General features: G+C 44.5%; 1 protein-coding gene and 1 pseudogene across 1 annotated transcript in view; one reads left to right on the forward strand and one right to left on the reverse strand.

Moving 5' to 3' along the window:
- Nucleotides 1–20,457, reverse strand: part of LOC126284016 (nucleoredoxin-like) — a 703,754-nt gene that overhangs the window by 373,163 nt on the left and 310,134 nt on the right. The window lies entirely within an intron of this gene.
- On the forward strand, nt 10,928–11,045 carry LOC126285504 (5S ribosomal RNA; annotated as a pseudogene).

The following is a 20,457-nucleotide window of genomic DNA, read 5'->3' on the forward strand; positions in this document are numbered from 1 at the left end:
CAGTCCCCACTCGCGGAGGCAGATGGAAAACCGCCTAAAAGCCATCCACAGACTGGTCGGTTCACCGGACCTCGACACAAATCCACCGGGCGGATTCGTGCCGGGGACCAGGCGCTCCTTCCCGCCCGGAAAGCCGAATTAAATGTTAGTTAACAATATATCGTTGGTTAAAACGTGTAGGACATCGAAAGATCAAAGACACAAACTGAAATAACATCTGCCTATTGATGATGGTGGGTAGACAGGGATCATGAACCGAAAGGTTGCCAATTCGTGTCATTCTTTCCGCAAAAATTTTGTTTTTACTTGCCTTCTTGTTTTCTAAGGGATTATTGGTCTTATTATTATTATTATTATTATTATTAGTCGTAAAGCTCCCATGTGGAAGACGCTAAGTAAAGCTGGTTCACTTTCCGTTCTTCTTGGTCTTCTGGTTCTTTTTATTTGCCCACCAGTTTTTCATTGTTTGCGAAAATTTAGTTCTTCTTTCTTCGCTCCATTTTGTTCCGGTTCTCGGTGCTTTTGTCTCTGGTTTAACCTCCCACTTTCCAACTTTTATTCTAAAATTGTTCCTTGCAGCTATTTCTTCTTTAGTAATTTTTGCTAATTCCAAATCTTTTTTAACTTTTTGGATCCATTCTCCTCCATTAACAAGAGAATCTACGTATTTTACAATTCTTTTTGTTAATCTGTGTTCAGAAAGTCTCATTATGTGGCCATAGAATTTAAGGCGTCTTTTCCTCATGTCTATCTCTATGTTAGAATATTCTTCAATTTTTGATGTTTTCTGTAATCTATATCCATTCTCGGTCCATCTTGGTCCCAAAATTTTTCTAATTATTCTTCTTTCTTCTTTCTTTTCTAGATCAGTTTTCCTGTTTAGTGCCAAGGTTTCGCTGGCATATAACATTGATGGCTTAATGACTGTATTGTATGCCTAATTTTTGCATTTAAAGATAAACATTTTTTATTATAGAGGTTTTGCACTAATCCTAAACCTTTACGAGCTTTTTGTATTCTTTCTTGTTGTGCAAATTTTTCCGAGATAATTTCTCCAAGATATTTGAAGTATGGTACTCTGTTGATTTCTCCGTATTTTGTTTGTAATTTGGAAATTTCTAAATTTGTTGTTGTAAACACTGTCTTTTCAAATGATATCTGTAGGCCGACTTTTTCTGCACATTCTTTTAGAATTTCTACCTGTTTTATAGCCATCTCACTAGAATCTGCCATTATTGCGAGATCGTCTGCAAAGGCTAAGTAGGGGATTCTTAGGTTATGTTTCTGGGTTCCTAATGAAATTGGTTTCCAGCACTTTTCTTCTTTAAGTTTCTTCTCCCATTCTTCCATGACTCTATCCAGAACTACATTGAACAACAAAGGCGACAACCCATCACCCTGTCTAACCCCAGTTTTTATTTCAAATGGTCTTGAAAGTTTTCCCATACATTTCACTTTGGATTTTGTATTTGTTAACGTCTGTTGAATGATTTTCTGTATTTTCCGATCCAATCCTTTTTCCTCAAGAATCCTAAATAGTGTGGGTCTGTGGATTGAGTCATATGCCTTCTTGAAGTCGACAAAGACATACACTGTAGGCTTGACTCGCATCTTCCTTATCCTTGTGATTAATTTTAGGTTTAAAATTTGCTCTGGGCATGATCTGTTTGGCCTGAACCCAGCTTGGAAATCTGAGATTTTGGGTTCTAGCATTTCTTGTGCTCTTTCAAGAATACAAGCTGATAAAATCTTATATGTGACAGGAAGTAGAGAAATTCCTCTGTAATTATTTACATCATGTTTATCCCCTTTTTTGTGTAATGGATGTATTAAGGCACACTTCCAATCTTCTGGGATTTCTTCGGTGACCCATATATTTTGAATAATTCCTACTAGTTCCTTTCTTGAATTAGGCCCTAGATTTATTGGTCTTATTTATTAATTTACTGTAAGTATGATATGGAATATTCGATGCAGTGTATAAATACGACGGTTCCCCGTTCAGGAGTTGCTTGATTTTGTAAATATGGAGCATAAATTGCAAGATTGCTTCAACGCCTGTAGCGGATACCGTCGTAATTCAGTACAGTGTACGATACAGGCACATAAACATGGCTAGCATTCGGAAAAGGGACCAAAAGTGCGTTTTAATATGGGCTTTGAAACATATAGGAGTGTGTGTATAATGTTGATGGTAACAATTAGCACAATAAATGTTGCGGGCCGACTGGTATTCTCCCGTATTTGGTGCCCATACAGCCATCTCAACACACGAAATGTTATATTACAATTCATTCTGAAAATACTTGGTAGACATAAGTTTAAGTCGTACCCAGGTACAAAGTCATGTAGACTTAACAAGGGACAGATTCGAGATAAACCAAGTTTTACTATCCGAGTATACCGAAAGGAATACACAAGACGATATGCAGTGATAGTATGCTATAAAAATCGTACCAGCAACGCAATAATAAATGACAAATCGCCGTTGATACACATTTGCGATACTCCCAATTCAGCCTTTCTTAATTACTACAAATCTAAATTAATAATACAATATTGTCAGTGTCTTCTGTAAGAATTGTTTAAAAAGCAGCGGATAGAGAATTGAATATTTGTGCAGGTGTATAGATACTACCTAGATAGAACAAGAGAATAGTTCACAAGGATCAGATTGGGGTACTGCTGCCACATTTATACAAACAACAGTATTGAGACACATAAATAGAAGAGATATATAGTGACAAACATTTAGAGGTTCAGCGCTCCATATTCTGTTGAGTAACGCGTGGGGATATAGTCAGTTAATTGGGCTGTTGCTCTTCCCCTAGCATTCTACGTACCAAGAGCATTAGATTATCAGTGCAGGGAGCTACACCTTGATGTTGGCGAACTCATACAGTAGCTTATACGTTGCTGTATAGTTGGATGCTAACAACGTTTGGAGGCTGCTTGGGAAATGATGGCTAAGAACCAGAGAGTACTTGCTACTACATTTCCGTGGTACGTGTTCCGAGGACATAGTAGGCGGGACGCAGTTGGTGGCTCACAAGAAAGCCAAACAATAACTTGCTCAAGAAGCAATTCCCTGCCCAGCCCATAGGCGTCTCCACCTTCTCGTTCGCAGTCTTGTCCTCTCGCCTTCGACGATAGCTAACCGAGCGAGCGTAAGGAAACTATATGGTCTCTCGCGCCATATAAGGCCCAGACAACCACCGAGGAGCGCTGCTGTCGCAAACGACGTATAGGAGGGCGTAACGTTCCGTGTGATGTGATATCTCGTTTCTGAGGCTGCACCAACTACGTTAGAAATCACGTTTACTTCGTTTTTGGAATATTCAAAATGATTCAGCTGAAGCAAATACTACCCAACATATATTTCATGCGGTGCACGGGTCAGCGGGAAACGAAGCTTTGTTTCATGTTGCTAATTAAGTGTTTTTGTAAAGTTGAAATTTTATCTGTCTCTAAAACTAGTCTAGTTGCCTACTGCGGTACTCGTCTTAACGACACGTGTTAACAGGGACAGAAGAACGCACAGAATAGCGAGTATTTTAGCAGCAACCTTGCTGCATGGCGGTATACCGGGTGTTGTATTTAAATTTTCCATATTTAACACGTTATAACACGGTAACTAATTACCATACGAGTACCATACGTGGTAGCATTAATGTCCACAGTATGTGGTGCATGATTTCCGTGAGTCACAGCGCCACTGTCCAGTTCCAGTTATGGTCACCAGGTGTCGTCATCAGTCATCCCGATTCACATTATCACACACTTGACCAGTCGCAGCATGTTTGTCGACGCGTCAACATGAGCGCGGAAAAGAGGAGCAGGTGATGCTCCACTATGAAAACAACATTAATGCTGCAGCTGCACTTCGAGAAAATCGCCGCCTGGAAGCATTACGGAAGTGTCCTCTTTCTCCACTGCTGTGCGGAGCATGAGGAATTTCGAATCAACTGGAGAACTGGACGTCGGTTCGGGAAGAGTCCGACGACCGGTTGCACCACAGGTGGTTGATGAAATCGCTGTTGCTATGGCAGACAACGGTGCGCGCAATTCCCGATCGTCAGGCAGTGTGCGTGCTGTGTCACAACAGTTGAACATCCCGTGGTCCACTGCACGGAAGTGATGTCCGTATAAGCTTGCACAACGCCGTGTTGACTTCGCTCCTTCACTTTCTCGCTAGGATTGAAGTTGAAGGCGACGAGGGCTGGCCCTAGACCATGTTATGAACTGATGAAGCTGATTTTTCTCTGACGGTTGGGATGAACGCACAGAATTGCTGTGTGTGCGGATCTTCACCTCCAGCCGGCATGAAGTTCCTCTGTATGGTGAAAGTGCCACCGTGTGGTGTGGCTTCACGGCTACGTTGATCATTGGCCTGTTCTTTTTTGAACAGGTTGGCGCTCAAGGACCAAAGACTTGCAGTGTGACTGGTCAGCGTTACTGCGATGTGCTTCGCCAGCATGTCATACCCGTCCTACAAGAGAGAGACGCGTTGAACTCAGCAGTTATCATGCAGGATGGGGCCCACCGCATATCGCTCGTGAAGTTCACCTGATTCTCTGAAACACATTTGGCAACGATCAAATTATCAGCCGATCTTTTCGATGTGCTTGGCCGGCACAATCACCTGATCTCACTCCCTGTGATATCTGGTTGTGGGACTACCTGACGGACAGTGTTCACCAGGGCAACCTTCACACGTGTGCTGATCTGAAGGGCAGCATATCAAGAGAGGTAGCCAGCATACCTACGGATATGCTTCGTTCTGCTGAGCGGAGTGCAATACTGCGCTTTCAGACTCTCATATTCAGTCCCTTTTGTAGCAGTAGTGGTACCGGTATGTAATGGTATCATGTACCGTAGCAACACATTAAAAGTGTTTCAGTTCAACTGATTCTGCATTATTTCTCTCTGCCATGTCCTTGACATTAACCCTACCACGTTTGGTAACTAGTTTTCGTGTTATAACGTGTTAAAAACATAAAGTTTAATTATAACTACCTGAATGAGATTTTCACTCTGCAGCGGAGTGTGCGCTGATATGAAACTTTCTGGCAGATTAAAACTGTGTGCCGGACCGAGACTCGAACCCGAGACCTTTGCCTTTCGCGGGCAAGTGATCTACCAACTGAGCTACCCAAGCACGACTTACGGCCCGTTCTCACAGCTTCACTTCTGCCAGTACCTGGTGTGCTACCTTACAAACTTTACAGATGCTCTCCTGCGAACCTTGCAGAACCAGCACTCCTGAAAGAAATGATATTGCGGAGACATGGCTTAACCACAGCCTGGGGGATGTTTCCAGAATGAGATGTCTCCGCAATATCCTTTCTTTCAGGAGTGCTAGTTCTGTAAGGTTCGCAGGAGAGCTTCTGTAAAGTTTGGAAGGTAGGAGACGAGGTACTGGCAGAAGTAAAGCTGTGAGGAGGAGGCATCAGTCGTGCTTGGGTATCTCAGTTGGTAGAGCACTTGCCAGCAAAAGGCAAAGATCCCGAGTTCGAGTCTCGGTCCGGCACACCACAGCTCTAATGTGCCAGAAAGTTTTATAACCACCTGGTTTACAGACTGAGTGAGTGAGAAAGGTACATGCTTTGAGTGGTCATTCTGAACAAAGAATTTCATACGGAGATGTTCCTGTTCCGAATGGCTGCCGGGTTAGCACACATACAGAGTTCATTGTCATGTATGGTCCGTATTATTCAAACACTGTCAACGATTACAACGTACCACAATAGTGTAAAGGGCGAAGAGCCGAATTATTTGAAACAAAACGCTTATGCTCTAAAAGTCTCGAAATTACCTCAGATTCGTCTACAAAAACTATCTAAGCTAAAGAACATACGCGTCGCGCGAGATTTTCAGTATTCTCGCGCTCTCTTTAGGAAAGAGAGAGAAGGTGAAAGGGTATTTCTTGTACGAAATTTAATGTAGTTTAATTTTTTACTGTGACGAGTTTTCGCTGAAGTGTGCGGTTTTTGAGTTATTCAAGGAAAACGTTCAAAAGTGATAGTAACTGTATCCCAGAACCCATTCGGAATATGGCATCTGTCCATACGAGGTCTTTTGTTCAGATTCGCTGGAACTGCCGCCCCTCAAAGCACGTACCTTTCCCCATGACTCAGCGTGTGTAGTCAATGTGACGTTGGTAGGCAGCGAGGTGCACGGGAGACAAGATGTGGCCAACAAATGTCTGCAGGTATAAAAACTGCCAGAGGACGCCCAAGCTGGAAACTGAAACGCCAGGCCGTTCTGTGAAAATAACTTTAAACTAACAATGTACGGGGCTGTATTAGTACTACCGCGAAGTGTCTCGTCACGTCATATGAATGCGTGGTGTCTGCTCTTCCGGCGGTTTGCATCCATATAACTGATACGCCTAGCTGAGCAATGGATCTGCTTTCTTCATTGCATATACACAAATACGTCCGATCTCCTGTGGGATTCTCAGAGTAGCGAGCACTGAGTAAAATGGACAGAGACTGCGGGTAGGTGGCACTCGATGGGAATGTGGTACTAAAGATGATGCAGTGGTTAACGCACCTGCATAGTAAGCGGGAATCCCGGTTTTCGAATCCAGGTCCGGTACATACAAGGATCGTTCAGTAAGTAATGCCCCACATTTTTTTTTAAAAAAGCCATTAATATAAATAGAGAAATTTCATTATGGTGCTTCACATTTGATGTTTGTTCTGAGCGCCGATGAAGTTTCGAACTGTTCTGGTAGATGGCAGAGCCGTGGTATAGCGTCAAAAAGGTGTCTACATACGACTCACGTTACAAGCAGCGTGCTATTATTGAATTCTTGTGCGCAGTAAAACAAACCGTGATGAACATCCACAAGCGGTTGTGTGCAGTGTATGGTGATGCTGCAATTGATAGGAGTACAGTTGGGTGATGGGCCTCAGGAGATGCAGGAACAGAGCTCATGACCCGCCACGGTCGGGACGTCCTGTCACAGCCACTGCTCCAGACATGCCGAATCGTGCGGATGCCGTTGTTCGTGCCGACCGGTGCATCACAACTCAACAATTGGCTCTACAGTTATTGGTCACCATTGGAAGTGCGTCTGCAATGATCGAGGCCGTCGGATATTGAACGAGGTGCTCATGATGGGGCCGGGGTGACCGTGCAGTTCTAGGCCCTTCAGTCTGGAACCGCGCGACCACTACGGTCGCAGGTTCCAATCCTGCCTCGGTCATGGATGTGTGTGATGTCCTTAGGTTAGTTAGGTTTAAGTAGTTTTAAGTTCTAGGGGACTGATGACCTCAGACGTTAAGTCCCATAGTGCCCATTTATTTTGCTCACCACTGGATAGCAGGAGCTGTCGCGTAGTACTTCTGGGGCCGTCACGAGTTAACGTGATTCCAGGAGCGATTCAATTTCGTTCTATAATGAGTCAGTGCGCCGTTTAATGGGGTCGCTCGCGGAGCACAATCTGCAATGCAAGCTGCGGATTTGTACGGAGCGATTCAGAATTACGGCTTGTTTGGCGGAGGCAGGGGAGACTACGTCGCTGCCAACAGGTCTCTGGCGCCTCCAGGGCCGGTTCATCCGCGGGGCGAGCAGGGGAGGGGGTTGGCGGGCGCAGCGAATTGCGGGGTGCGCGCCTGACTCACGCCGCCGCCGCTGACTCACGCGTCCTCGGCACCACACGCAGGCGCACGCACACGTACACGCACTCGCACGCGAGCTGGGGCCGGCACGGGCGCGTCGCGTGTCGGTCGCGCGCGGAGGGGCCGCGCCTTTGTCTCGAGTGGTAACAGCCGCGCTGTGCGAGTCCCGGCCGACAACACCGCGTGCCAATCCGGAAACACCTTGTAGTGCTAACGACGGGACGCGCCGAGAATGTGGGCCTCCGAAACGCGCGCCCTTCCACTGTCACGCTCCGCACCGCGCAAGAGAGCAGCACTGTGTCGAGATACGAATATACCAGGTGATCAAAAAGTCAGTATAAATTTGAAAACTTAATGAACCACGGAATACCGTAGATAGAGAGGTAAAAATTGACACACATGCTTGTAATGACATGGGGTTTTATTAAAACAAAACGAAAAAACAAAACAAATTATTGCTAGACGCGTGAAAGATCTCTTGTGCGCGTCGTTGGGTGATGATCGTGTGGTCAGCCGCCACTTTCGTCATACTTGGCCTCCCTGGTCCCCAGACCTCAGTCCGTGTGATTATTGGCTTTGGGGTTACCTGCAGTCGCAAGTGTATCGTGATCGACCGACATCTCTAGGAATGCCGAAAGACAACATCCGACGCCAATGCCTCACCATAACTCCGGACACGCTTTACAGTGCTGTTCACAACATTATTCCTCGACTACAGCAATTGTTGAGGAATGATGGTGGACATCTTGGGCATTTCCTGTAAAGAACATCATCTTTGCTTTGTCTTACTTTGTTTTGCTAATTATTGCTATCCTGATCACATGAAGCGCCATCTGTCGGACATTTATTGAACTTTTGTATTTTTTTAGTTCTAATAGAACCCCATGTTATTCCAAGCATGTGTGTCAATTTGTACCTCTCTATGTACATTATTCCGTGATTTATTCAGTTTTCGAATTTGTACTGACTTTTTGATCACTCGTCGTGACACACCGGAACGCGTGATACTGAGGCAGTGGTGTTTATATAGAGCACGGCACACGTTCGGCAACACGAATTAGTAGCTACTGGTTGCGTATTGGAAGGGGTGTTACACAGTGGCCACTTCTTCGGTCAGGAAGAGCAGGTAAGACATCATAGTTGCCGTTGACAGTATGAAATATTGCTTATTACGATTGCAATTTCGCCCTTAGGGCCATTTTCAAGTAACAGTGCAAAATTAATTTAAACACAAAAATGAAGCACAGGTTGTATATACATAATTAAACAAACATTTCATTAAGATATTACCGTAATTATAAAAATTGGTGAGAAATATACATAAATTACATTCTGTCAGAATATAAGACTACCTGACATGAGTACATGTCGTCAAAATGCAGATTTTTGAATGCGAGAGTCCCACAAGATCCGATGAGTACGACTCTTATTACATCGTAAAATGTTGTTAAATATGTGCTGAATTGTCAGTGTTAGCCGGCGGGAGTGGCAGAGCGGTTCTAGGCGCTTCAGTCTGGAACCGCGTGACCGCAACGGTCACAGGTTCGAATCCTGCCTCGGGCATGGATGTGTGTGATGTCCTTAGGTTACTTAGGTTTACGGAGTTTTAAGTTCTAGGGGACTGATGACCACAGATGTTAAGTCCCATAGTGCTCAGAGCCATTTGAACCATTTTTTGAAAACACATTTACTAAAGATACTGCCTGTGCACTTGGCGAAGATAGTGCACACCCAGATTACAACTTATAAGCTTTATATCGTAAAATCTATTCATCTGTCGACATCATACAGCTTTCTAAATAGTGCTATGATTGTAAAAGGCAGTAGGGTGGGATGGGAATATTTGTTTATAACATAATAGAGGATAATACATGTGTTATCTCTTAATAAGCTCTCACATTGACTTAAGTGCTCGTAAATGAGATGAAGACAGAGCTCTTATATATAATATTTTGTGTGTCTATACAATTTACGAATATGAATGGCGTAAAACGCTCGCCAGCAATCCAATTTACTGTGCAGCACCACAAATTGGGACAAAACATCACAATGTCTCCTCACAACTACAGGATGCATCCTTCAACGAGGCTCTAAAACCAGGCTAAATAAATATGTATTCCATCGAAATTGCTTAAAATGTTTTCGATAAGTGTCCAAAATAACTGTGCAGTTCTATGATTCACTGGTGAGGTAGATTGATACAATACGTCACGTTCTTTGGAAACAATAAAATGTTGACGTTACATTTCATTTATAAAATATACAAAAATAAAATGCATTGGAGTATGCTTTTCTTCCCTCATAGTCCATAAGCTATTATTTACAGTAGAATACATCGGGATTACTGATAAAATTTGTTACTTATGATTTAAGACAAAACTGGACAGATACATCACATAAAATCGTAATAATAAATATTTCATACAGTCAACGGCGGCTATGATGTCTTTTAAGAAATATTATATTACTGTGAATACCAACCATGAGAAGTTAATCAGATAAGTAGTTATCAGCATCCTACTTAAAGAAGAATATCATTCAGTTCCAACATGGTGGTTGTAGAGAATTATGGGCAAAGTCAAGACTGATTCCGAATCGTGTTCTAGAAAAATAGGACCACCGTCATATACACTCTAAGGGAAAAAAATACCGACGCACCAAGAAGGAATTATCCGAATGGGACGGAAATCGGTACATGTGACGTACGCTGGTCATTAGTGAAGACAATTCTATCCAGGCAACGAGATTCCAGGCCAAGGACGTGTCTGGGGACGTCCCGAACAGAGGTGGAATATCAAGCTGACTGTCGCCCGCCACAGGACCCGAAACCAGGAGTGATCCTTTGTGCTGCCATTTCCTTTCATAGCAGGACCTCTTTGGTTGTCATCAGCGGCACCTTTACTGCGTAGCGGTACGTCGACGATATTCTACGTCGTCTTTTGTTTCCCTTCGAGGAGAGCCATCTTGGGCTTACATTTCAGCAAGATAACACCCGCCCAAACTGGGCGGGATCCTAATGCTTGCCTTTGTGTTTGCCAAACCCTACCTTGGCCAGAAATGGCTGCATACCTCTTCCCAATTGAGAACGTTTGGAGCGTTACTGGGACCGGCCTCCAACCTGCTCGGGATTTTGACGATCTTGCGCACGAATCTGGCAGAGCTTGGTGCGCTATCCCTCAGAGGGACATCCAAAAACACTCTCAATCAATGTCAAGCTGAATAACTGCAATCCGTAAGCAACACAGGTGGACCAACGCTTACTGACTTGCTCAATTGCTGAAGCTGTTTCTCTTGCATAGGGCAACGGCCTTGTCGCAGTGGATATACCGGTTCCCGTCAGATCACCGACGTTAAGCGCTGTCGGGAGTGGCAGGCACTTGGATGGGTGACCATCCGGGCGGCCAAGTGCTGTTGCCATTTTTTGGGGTGCACTCAGACTCGTGATGCCAATTGAGCAGCTGCTCCACCGATTATTAGCGGCTCCGGTCACAGAAAACCATCCTAACGGCCGGGAGAGTGGTGTTCTGTCCACGCGCCCCTCCTAACTTCATCGTCAGCTGAGGATGACACGGCGGTCGGATGGTCCTGATGGGCCACATGCCGTCTCAAGACGAAGTGCTTTATCTTGAATAAGTCATTTAATTTTTCTGAAATTGTAAACATTTGTTTGTCCTACGAGTAAGTGACGTATACCAATTTAACCCCATTTGGATAATTCTTTTGGTGTGTGCCTCTTTTTCTGTCGTTGATCTTAATTACAAAATTCGGAGAATGCTGGGAAAACCGAGAGCGTTGGCATCTCGGTTCAACAAAGAACGACTAAATTGCGATAGGTACAAGTTAGCAGGAATTCGTGAGTCTATAAAAAGATCTATGTGCGAAGCATAATCAAGAAGCGGATTAAAGGTTACTCATTTGTCGACCAGTCTGGAGTGATAACAGAAGACAGAAAGAGAAAGCTGAAGTTATAAATCTGGCGTTTAAGAAATTATACAGACATCCACCATTTGACTACCCCACACTCTTGTACGGAGGATATATAAATACGCGTCACTGGCGCTGGAAGACATCAGACAGAATTGAAAACAAACAAGTCCCGAGATCCTAATGGAATACTAATTTCGTTTTACAGTGAGTACTATTTGGCACTGGCCTCTCTGTTATCTTGCACTTATGGTTAATCTCTCTTCCAGGGCAAAATCCCGAGCGACTGGAAAAAGTCGCAGATGACTCCACTGTGTGCGACGGGTAAAAGAACAGACCTGCAAAATTTCAAACCAATATGCTAAACATCGGTTTCCTGCATATTTCTTGAAAATATTATAAGTTTAAATACACACACCAAAAAAAGTTTTGCATCACCTCAGTTCCCAGAACTCGTGCACATAGACGTTGACCGTGGGTATTCTATCACAGACACAGTCCCTTTGACTGTTCAGAGACGTTATTAAATTAAAGTGCAACCATATCGGCAGCGTACTGGCGACGCTTTCGTCTTCATGGACGACAATTCGCGCCCCCATCGTGCACATCTTTCGGATAACGACATCGCTCGTCTAAAGTGGCCAGCATGTTCTCCAGAAATGAACCGTACCGAACATGCATGGGATAAATTAAAAAGGGCAGTTTATTGTCGACGTGGCCCACCATCCACTCTGAGGGATCTACACTGAATCGCCATTGAGGAGTGGAACAATCTGGACCAACAGTGCCTTTATGAACTTGTAGATAGTATGCCACGACGAATACAGGCATGCATCAATGCTAGAGCACGTGCTTCTGGCTATTAGAGGTACCGGTGTGTACAGCAATCTGAACCCCCACCTCTGAAGGTTTCGCAGTATGGTGGTACAAAATGCAATGTGTGGTTTTCATGAGCAGTGAAAAGGGCGGAAATGATGTTTATGTTGATCTCTATTCCAATTTTCTGTAAAGGTTTCGGAACTTTCAGAGCAGAGGTGATACAAAACTTTTTTTTATTTGTGTATAATAACTTTTCCAGATCGATAAAATGTACTGTCGGCACATTATTACGGATTTAGAAATCATCGCTCCTGCGAAATTCAGCTAACATTTTTCTCACATGATATTAAGCGGACCATGGATGAAGACCAACAGGCAGATTCCATATCCGTTGATTTCCCGAAAGCCTTTGACACAGTGCTACACTGAAGACTGTTAAGGAAGGTCCGAGTGTACGGAACACGCTCTCTGATATGTGAGTGGCTCGAAGATTTGTTACGCACCGGAAGTGCGTTGACCTGAACGGCGGGTGGTCATCAGAGACATGGATAGCGTCAGAAGTGTTCCCTAGAAGCGTAAACAATCTGACGGACACGGAGAGCAGCAGTCGGCGACTGTCCACTGATGACGCTGTAGTGTACTGGAGAGTGTCATCGTCGAGTGACTGCAGGAGTAAACAGGCTCACTTGGACAGGATTCCTATTCGGAGGGATAAATGGCAGCTTGATCCAAATACGGAAAAATGTACATTAATGCAGAAGAGTAGGAAGCACAGTCGTACAATGTTCGAATACAGTATTAAGAGTGTGGTGCTCGGCATAGTAACATCGGTTAAATACCAAGTGTAACGTTGCAAAGTAATACGAAATAAAGCGCAGCTCATCTACAAAGGAAACCGCGTACAGAACAGTTGTACAACACTTTCTTCTGCACTGCTCGAGTGCGTGGGATTCAAGCCAGGGCGCATTAATTAAAGCTAGTCACTGAAGCAATTCAGAGACGTACTACAAGATTCGTGATCGATAGATTCTATCAAGACGCGAGTGTTACCGAAATGATGCGCGAGCTAAAACGGGAACTCCGTGACGTAATTAGATGTTGTTTTGGCGAAACGCTGTTGAGAAAATTGGAGAACCGGCATTTTCGACGTATTACAGAACGATTCTACGAACAACATCGCGCATCTGGCGAACATCAGGGAAGTCAGTGCTCAACGGAAGCATATAGATAATTTTGTTCTTCGGTCCATTTGCGTGGACACGAGAAAAGGGATTGACTAGCAGTTGTAGAAGGTACGCTTCACCACGCACCACATGGTGTTTTGCGAAGTATGGATGTAGATGTAGACGTGAGAGCGAAGCCAATATAATCAAACTCGACAAAGAAAACACACGTATTGTCAGTCTCAGGATTCACTCGATCGCACCAGAATACCTAACAGAGAAAAATTCTCCTGTCGTTCCTGCGGGAGGAGAGGGCCTACTACACCAAATGAGTTGACGACTTGGGTGGATTTCGCAGCCAACCGCCGCGGAAAGGCCAGCGTGTATCGTCGTTCGTATAAAAGCTTTCCTCGGTCCACCCAGTGTGTCAAATTTCGTGATTTCACTTCTTTTAATCAGCCCACAGAGAGAGACTAACGGTCACTTCAGATTGATTACAGGGGACAGTCGTGATGTTTTAATTCTGATCTCAAGAAAGGAAGACCGTGAAATTATATTATGGTATTACTTCTTTTTTCCTTACTTTCACCAGTAAATACCTCTGAGGTCATCAGTCTCCTACACTTAGAACTACTTAAACCTAACTAACCTAAGGACATCACACACATCCATGCTCGAGGCAGGATTCGACCTGCGACCGTAGCAACCGCGTGGTGCCGGACTGAAGCGCCTCATCGTAACGATAGAGGACGTATTTTCGCAAGTCACCTGTCAGACTGTTCAGGAAACATTCAACCACTAAAATAACCTCGTTATCATTCTGAAAATGCCTGAAGTACAGTGGGTTCTTCATCTGCGGAAAGAGATACCATGTGTGGATAATAAGAGTGCTTGAGGCAAAATGTGATAGTATGAAGAAGCACATGTATGGTTATCTTCTGTGCAGGATAAAGCGAAGCATTGTCGTGAAGCAAAAACACCACCCTGGACAGCTTCAGACTGTGCTTTGTCTTGACAGCATCCGGTAACCTGGGCAGACGGATTCGATAGTCCACTGCTGTAGCCGTTTCCTCTTACAAGCATAATCTATTATAACTGTACCATTGCGGTTTTAAAAAGCACTCACCATTATCTTTCCCAAAGATGATTGGGTCTTCGCCTCAATCGGCGGTGGTGAATCCACATGCTTAGACTTTTATGTGGTTTCCCACATCCGACCAGGTGAATACCAGGCTAGTATCCACATCCTGACTCAGTTACATGTTTCACATGCATGTCAAAAACGTACTCACACTTTCACATTGGGTAATACTAGAAGCAGATAGATGGGGTTCACAAATTACGCCCCGTTCTGGGCAGGGGGTGGGGGTGGGGGGCGACGTGAAGGACATCTAGTCGTCCACTACTATTGACCTACCGATCCAGTCCAGTGAAGATTCGTGATAAGGCCAGGACGAAAAAGAAGAAGAAGAAGAAGAAGTAAATCCATCGGTTTCTACTTCTTGCTTTCCTTCTTTCACTCACCATCGAGGTGATAGCCCCAGCACTTGAGCGACTAAAAGAAGTGATTTGGACTAGCCCGACACAGGTGGAACATTTCTGCTGCTTCCGCAATTCGATTGGTCTCTTCGAGTATGTGCGAGGAATGGCAGAATCCAACGAGCGCGACCTTTGTTATGTTCAAAATGGCGCCTGCGATATACAAGCTGATCCATGACTGGTTTTCATCTCGATTATAGTACGCCGGTCTTCTAGCACCAGGGCCTCCTGTTTTTGTGGCGTTTTCCGGTTCTTCACAGAGATGCTCTGTCCCTTCATTCTTTGCTGTTTGGCCTTGCTTGACCACAATGGTAGCGTCTGCTCCAATCTAACTGTTGCGTCATATTGTTATAGTGCATTGTTGCTGTACAATTAATCCAGCTCAACATGGGCTGTTCCATTATTGTTCGTCTTGAAATGCAGAAAACGAATCACCGCATGATAGTCCACTTTTTCAATGGCCTGTGCCGTCTGATTTTGGTTCCTGTAGTAGTGCGCTGCAAAATACTAAGACGAATTCTTTACAGACGAATGGAAAAACTGGTAGAAGCCGACCTTGGGGATGATCAGTTTGGATTCCGTAGAAATATGGGAACACGTGAGGCAATAATGACCCTACGACTTACTTTAGATTAAGAAAAGGCAAACCTACATTTCTAGCATTTGTAGACTTAGAGAAAGCTTTTGACAATGTTGACTGGAATACTCTCTTTCAAATTCTGAAGGCGGCATGGGTAAAATACAGGGAGCGAAAGGCTATTTACTAGTTGTACAGAAGTCAGATGGCAGTTATAAGAGTCGAGGGACATGAAAGGGAAGCACCGGTTGGGAAGGGAGTGAGACAGGGTTGTAGCCGCTCCCCGATGTTGTTCAATCTGTATATAGAGCAAGCAGTAAAGGAAACAAAAGAAAAATTCAGAGTAGGTATTAAAATCCATCGAGAATAAATAAAAACTTCGAGGTTCGCCGATGACATTGTAATTGTGTCAGAGACAGCAAAGGACTTGGAAGAGCAGTTGAACGGAATGGATAGTGTCTTGAAAGGAGGGTGTAAGATGAACATCAACAAAAGCAAGACGAGGGTAATGGAATTTAGTCGAATTCAGTCGGGTGATGCTGAGGGAATTAGATTAGAAAGTGAGACACTTAAAGTAGTAAAGGAGTTTTGCTATTTGGGGAGCAAAATAACTGATGATGGTCGAAGTAGAGAGGATATAAAATGTAGACTGGCAATGGCTAGGAAAGCGTTTCTGAAGAAGAGAAATTTGTTAACATCAAGTATAGTTTTAAGTGTCAGGAAGTCGTTTCTGAAAGTATACGTATGGAGTGTAGCCAAGTATGGAAGTGAAACATGGACGATAGATAGTTTCGACAAGAAGAGAATAGAAGCTTTCGAAATGTGGTGCAACAGAAGAATGCTGAAGATTAGCTGGGTAGATCACATAACTAATGAGGAGGTGCTGAATAGGATTGGGGAGAAGAGGAGTTTGAGGCACAACTTGACTAGAAGAAGGGATCGGTTGGTAGGACATGTTCTGAGGCAACAAGGGATTACCAATTTAGTATTGGAGGGCAGCGTGGAGAGTAAAAATCGTAGAGGGAGACCAAGAGATGAATACACTACGCAGATTCAGAGGGATGTAGGCTGCAGTAGTTACTGGGAGATGAAGAAGCTTGCACAGGATAGAGTAGCATGGAGAGCTGCATCAAGGGATTACCAATTTAGTATTGGAGGCAGCGTGGAGAGTAAAAATCGTAGAGGGAGACCAAGAGATGAATACACTACGCAGATTCAGAAGGATGTAGGTTGCAGTAGGTACTGGGAGATGAAGCAGCTTGCACAGGATAGAGTAGCATGGAGAGCTGCATCAAGGGATTACCAATTTAGTATTGGAGGGCAGCGTGGAGAGTAAAAATCGTAGAGGGAGACCAAGAGATGAATACACTACGCAGATTCAGAAGGATGTAGGTTGCAGTAGGTACTGGGAGATGAAGCAGCTTGCACAGGATAGAGTAGCATGGAGAGCTGCATCAAACCAGTCTCTGGACTGAAGACCACAACAACAACAACAACAACAGTAGTCCGCTAGGGGATTTCATTGCCCAGGAGAACTGCAGACATGTACCTGCAAACAAACTACAACTTAATTACGTAACTTTATTTTTTCAAGGTGATAATTGAAACCTTATGATCCCTGGTAATCACTAATACGGGCGTTGCTTACCGTGCCGCTTGTTTACGCTGCACTCGATACACCGTCTAATAAGCGGGTGAGAGTACAGCAGCTCGTAACAACAGCGGGAGAGAAAGGACGTTGGCAAACGATATTCGCCGCTGGTTGTGGATTATTAAGAAAGTACCTCCAATGGTAAATAAACAGCAATTACGTTGCTTCACCACGAGAAAAACATGTCTGCGCCAAATTGTAAAGTAATTTAACAGCGGGTTTTCAGGACAATACACTCAGTCACTGTATTAAAGTGATAATAATTAACGTTTTAATTGGTAAAGCTACCCTCAAGTAACACCATTGCCCAGAGGGCAGTTTCGTCCTCAGTCATCCATTGACTACACACTTTGCAGCACCTATATTTATAGCCACCAGATGGCACTTATACATAGGGTTGCACGAGAACAGTGAATATACTTATACGTGTTTTTTTTTTTTTTTTTTTTTTTTTTTGTCATCTTTCTACTGACTGGTTTGATGCTGCCCGCCACGAATTCCTTTCCTGTGCTAACCTCTTCATCTCAGAGTAGCACTTGCAACCTACGTCCTCAATTATTTGCTCTGTCTTCCTCTACAGTTTTTGCCCTCTACAGCTCCCTCTAGTACCATGGAAGTCATTCCCTCATGTCTTAGCAGATGTCCTATCATCCTGTCCCTTCTCCTTACCAGTGTTTTCCACATATTCCTTTCCTCTCCGATTCTGCGTAGAACCTCCTCATTCCTTACCTTAGATATTCCTTTCCTCTCCGATTCTGCGTAGCCTTGTTTTACACCTTTCTTAATACGAGCACTTCGTTCTTGATCGTCCACTCTTATTATTCCCTCTTGGTTGTTGTACATATTGTATATGACCCTTCTCTCCCTATAGCTTAACCCTACTTTTTTCAGAATCTTGAACAACTTGCACCATTTTATACTGTCTAACGCTTTTTCCAGGTCGACAAATCCTATGAACGTGTCTTGATCTTTCTTTAGACTTGCTTCCATTATTAGCCGTAACGTCAGAATTGCTTCTCTCGTGCCTTTACTTTTCGTAAAGCCAAACTGATCGTCACCTAGCGCATTCTCAATTTTCTTTTCCATTCTTCTGTATATTATTCTTGTAAGCAGCTTCGATGCATGAGCTGTTAAGCTGATAGTGCGATAATTCTCGCACTTGTCAGGTCTTGCCGTCTTCGGAATTGTGTGGATGATGCTTTTCCGAAAGTCAGATGGTGTGTAGCCAGACTCATGTATTCTACACACCAACGTGAATAGTCATTTTGTTGCCACTTCCCCTAATGATTTTAGAAATTCTGATGAAATGTTATCTATCCGTTCTGCCTTATTTGACCGTAAGTCCTCCAAAGCTCTTTTAAATTCCGATTCTAATGCTGGATCCCCCATCTCTTCTAAATCGACTAATGTTTCTTCTTCTACCACATCAGACAAATCTTCACCCTCATAGAGGCTTTCAATGTTTTCTTTCCACCTATCTGCTCTCTCCTTATTGCTGTATCTATAGCGTTAGAGAACTTCAAACGTATCTCGTCATTCCTTAGAACTTCCGTATCCCACTTCTTAGCGTATTGATTCTTCCTGACTAATGTCTTGAACTTCAGCCTACTGTTCATAACTACTATATTGTGATCTGAGTCTATATCTGCTCCTGGGTACGCCTTACAATCCAGTATCTGATTTCGGAATCTCTGTCTCACCATGATGTAATCTAATTGAAATCTTCCCGTATCTCCCGGCCTTTTCCAATTATACCTCCTCCTCCTCTTGTGATTCTTGAACAGGGTATTCGCTATTACTAGCTGAAACTTGTTGTGGTTTTCATTCCTGAGACTGGTTTGATGTAGCTCTCCATGCTACTCTATCCTGTGCAAGCTTCTTCATCTCCCAGTACCTACTGCAACCTACGTCCTTCTGAATCTGCTTACTGTATTCATCTCTTGGTCTCCCTCTACGATTTTTACTCTCCACGGTGCCCTCCAATACTAAATTGGTGATCCCTTGATGCCTCAGAACATGTCCTACCAACTGATCCCTCCTTCTGCTCAAGTTGTGCCACAAACTTCTCTTCTCTTCTCCCCAATACTTCCTCATTAGTTATGTGATCTACCCATTTAATCTTCAGCATTCTTCTGTAGCACCACATTTCGAAAGCTTCTATTCTCTCCTTGTCCAAACTACACTCCTGGAAATTGAAATAAGAACACCGTGAATTCATTGTCCCAGGAAGGGGAAACTTTATTGACACATTCCTGGGGTCAGATACATCACATGATCACACTGACAGAACCACAGGCACATAGACACAGGCAACAGAGCATGCACAATGTCGGCACTAGTACAGTGTATATCCACCTTTCGCAGCAATGCAGGCTGCTATTCTCCCACGGAGACGATCGTAGAGATGCTGGATGTAGCCCTGTGGAACGGCTTGCCATGCCATTTCCACCTGGCGCCTCAGTTGGACCAGCGTTCGTGCTGGACGTGCAGACCGCGTGAGACGACGCTTCATCCAGTCCCAAACATGCTCAATGGGGGACAGATCCGGAGATCTTGCTGGCCAGGGTAGTTGACTTACACCTTCTAGAGCACGTTGGGTGGCACGGGCTACATGCGGACGTGCATTGTCCTGTTGGAACAGCAAGTTCCCTTGCCGGTCTAGGAATGGTAGAACGATGGGTTCGATGACGGTCTGGATGTACCGTGCACTATTCAGTGTCCCCTCGACGATCACCAGAGGTGTACGGCCAGTGTAGGAGATCGCTCCCCACACCATGATGCCGGGTGTTGGCCCTGTGTGCCTCGGTCGTATGCAGTCCTGATTGTGACGCTCACCTGCACGGCGCCAAACACGCATAGGACCATCATTGGCACCAAGGCAGAAGCGACTCTCATCGCTGAAGACGACACGTCTCCATTCGTCCCTCCATTCACGCCTGTCGCGACACCACTGGAGGTGGGCTGCACGATGTTGGGGCGTGAGCGGAAGACGGCCTAGCGGTGTGCGGGACCGTAGCCCAGCTTCATGGAGACGGTTGCGAATGGTCCTCGCCGATACCCCAGGAGCAACAGTGTCCCTAATTTGCTGGGAAGTGGCGGTGCGGTCCCCTACGGCACTGCGTAGGATCCTACGGTCTTGGCGTGCATCCGTGCGTC

The sequence above is a fragment of the Schistocerca gregaria genome, chromosome 8 (genome assembly GCF_023897955.1).
Source record: "Schistocerca gregaria isolate iqSchGreg1 chromosome 8, iqSchGreg1.2, whole genome shotgun sequence".
NCBI lineage: Eukaryota > Metazoa > Arthropoda > Insecta > Orthoptera > Acrididae > Schistocerca > Schistocerca gregaria.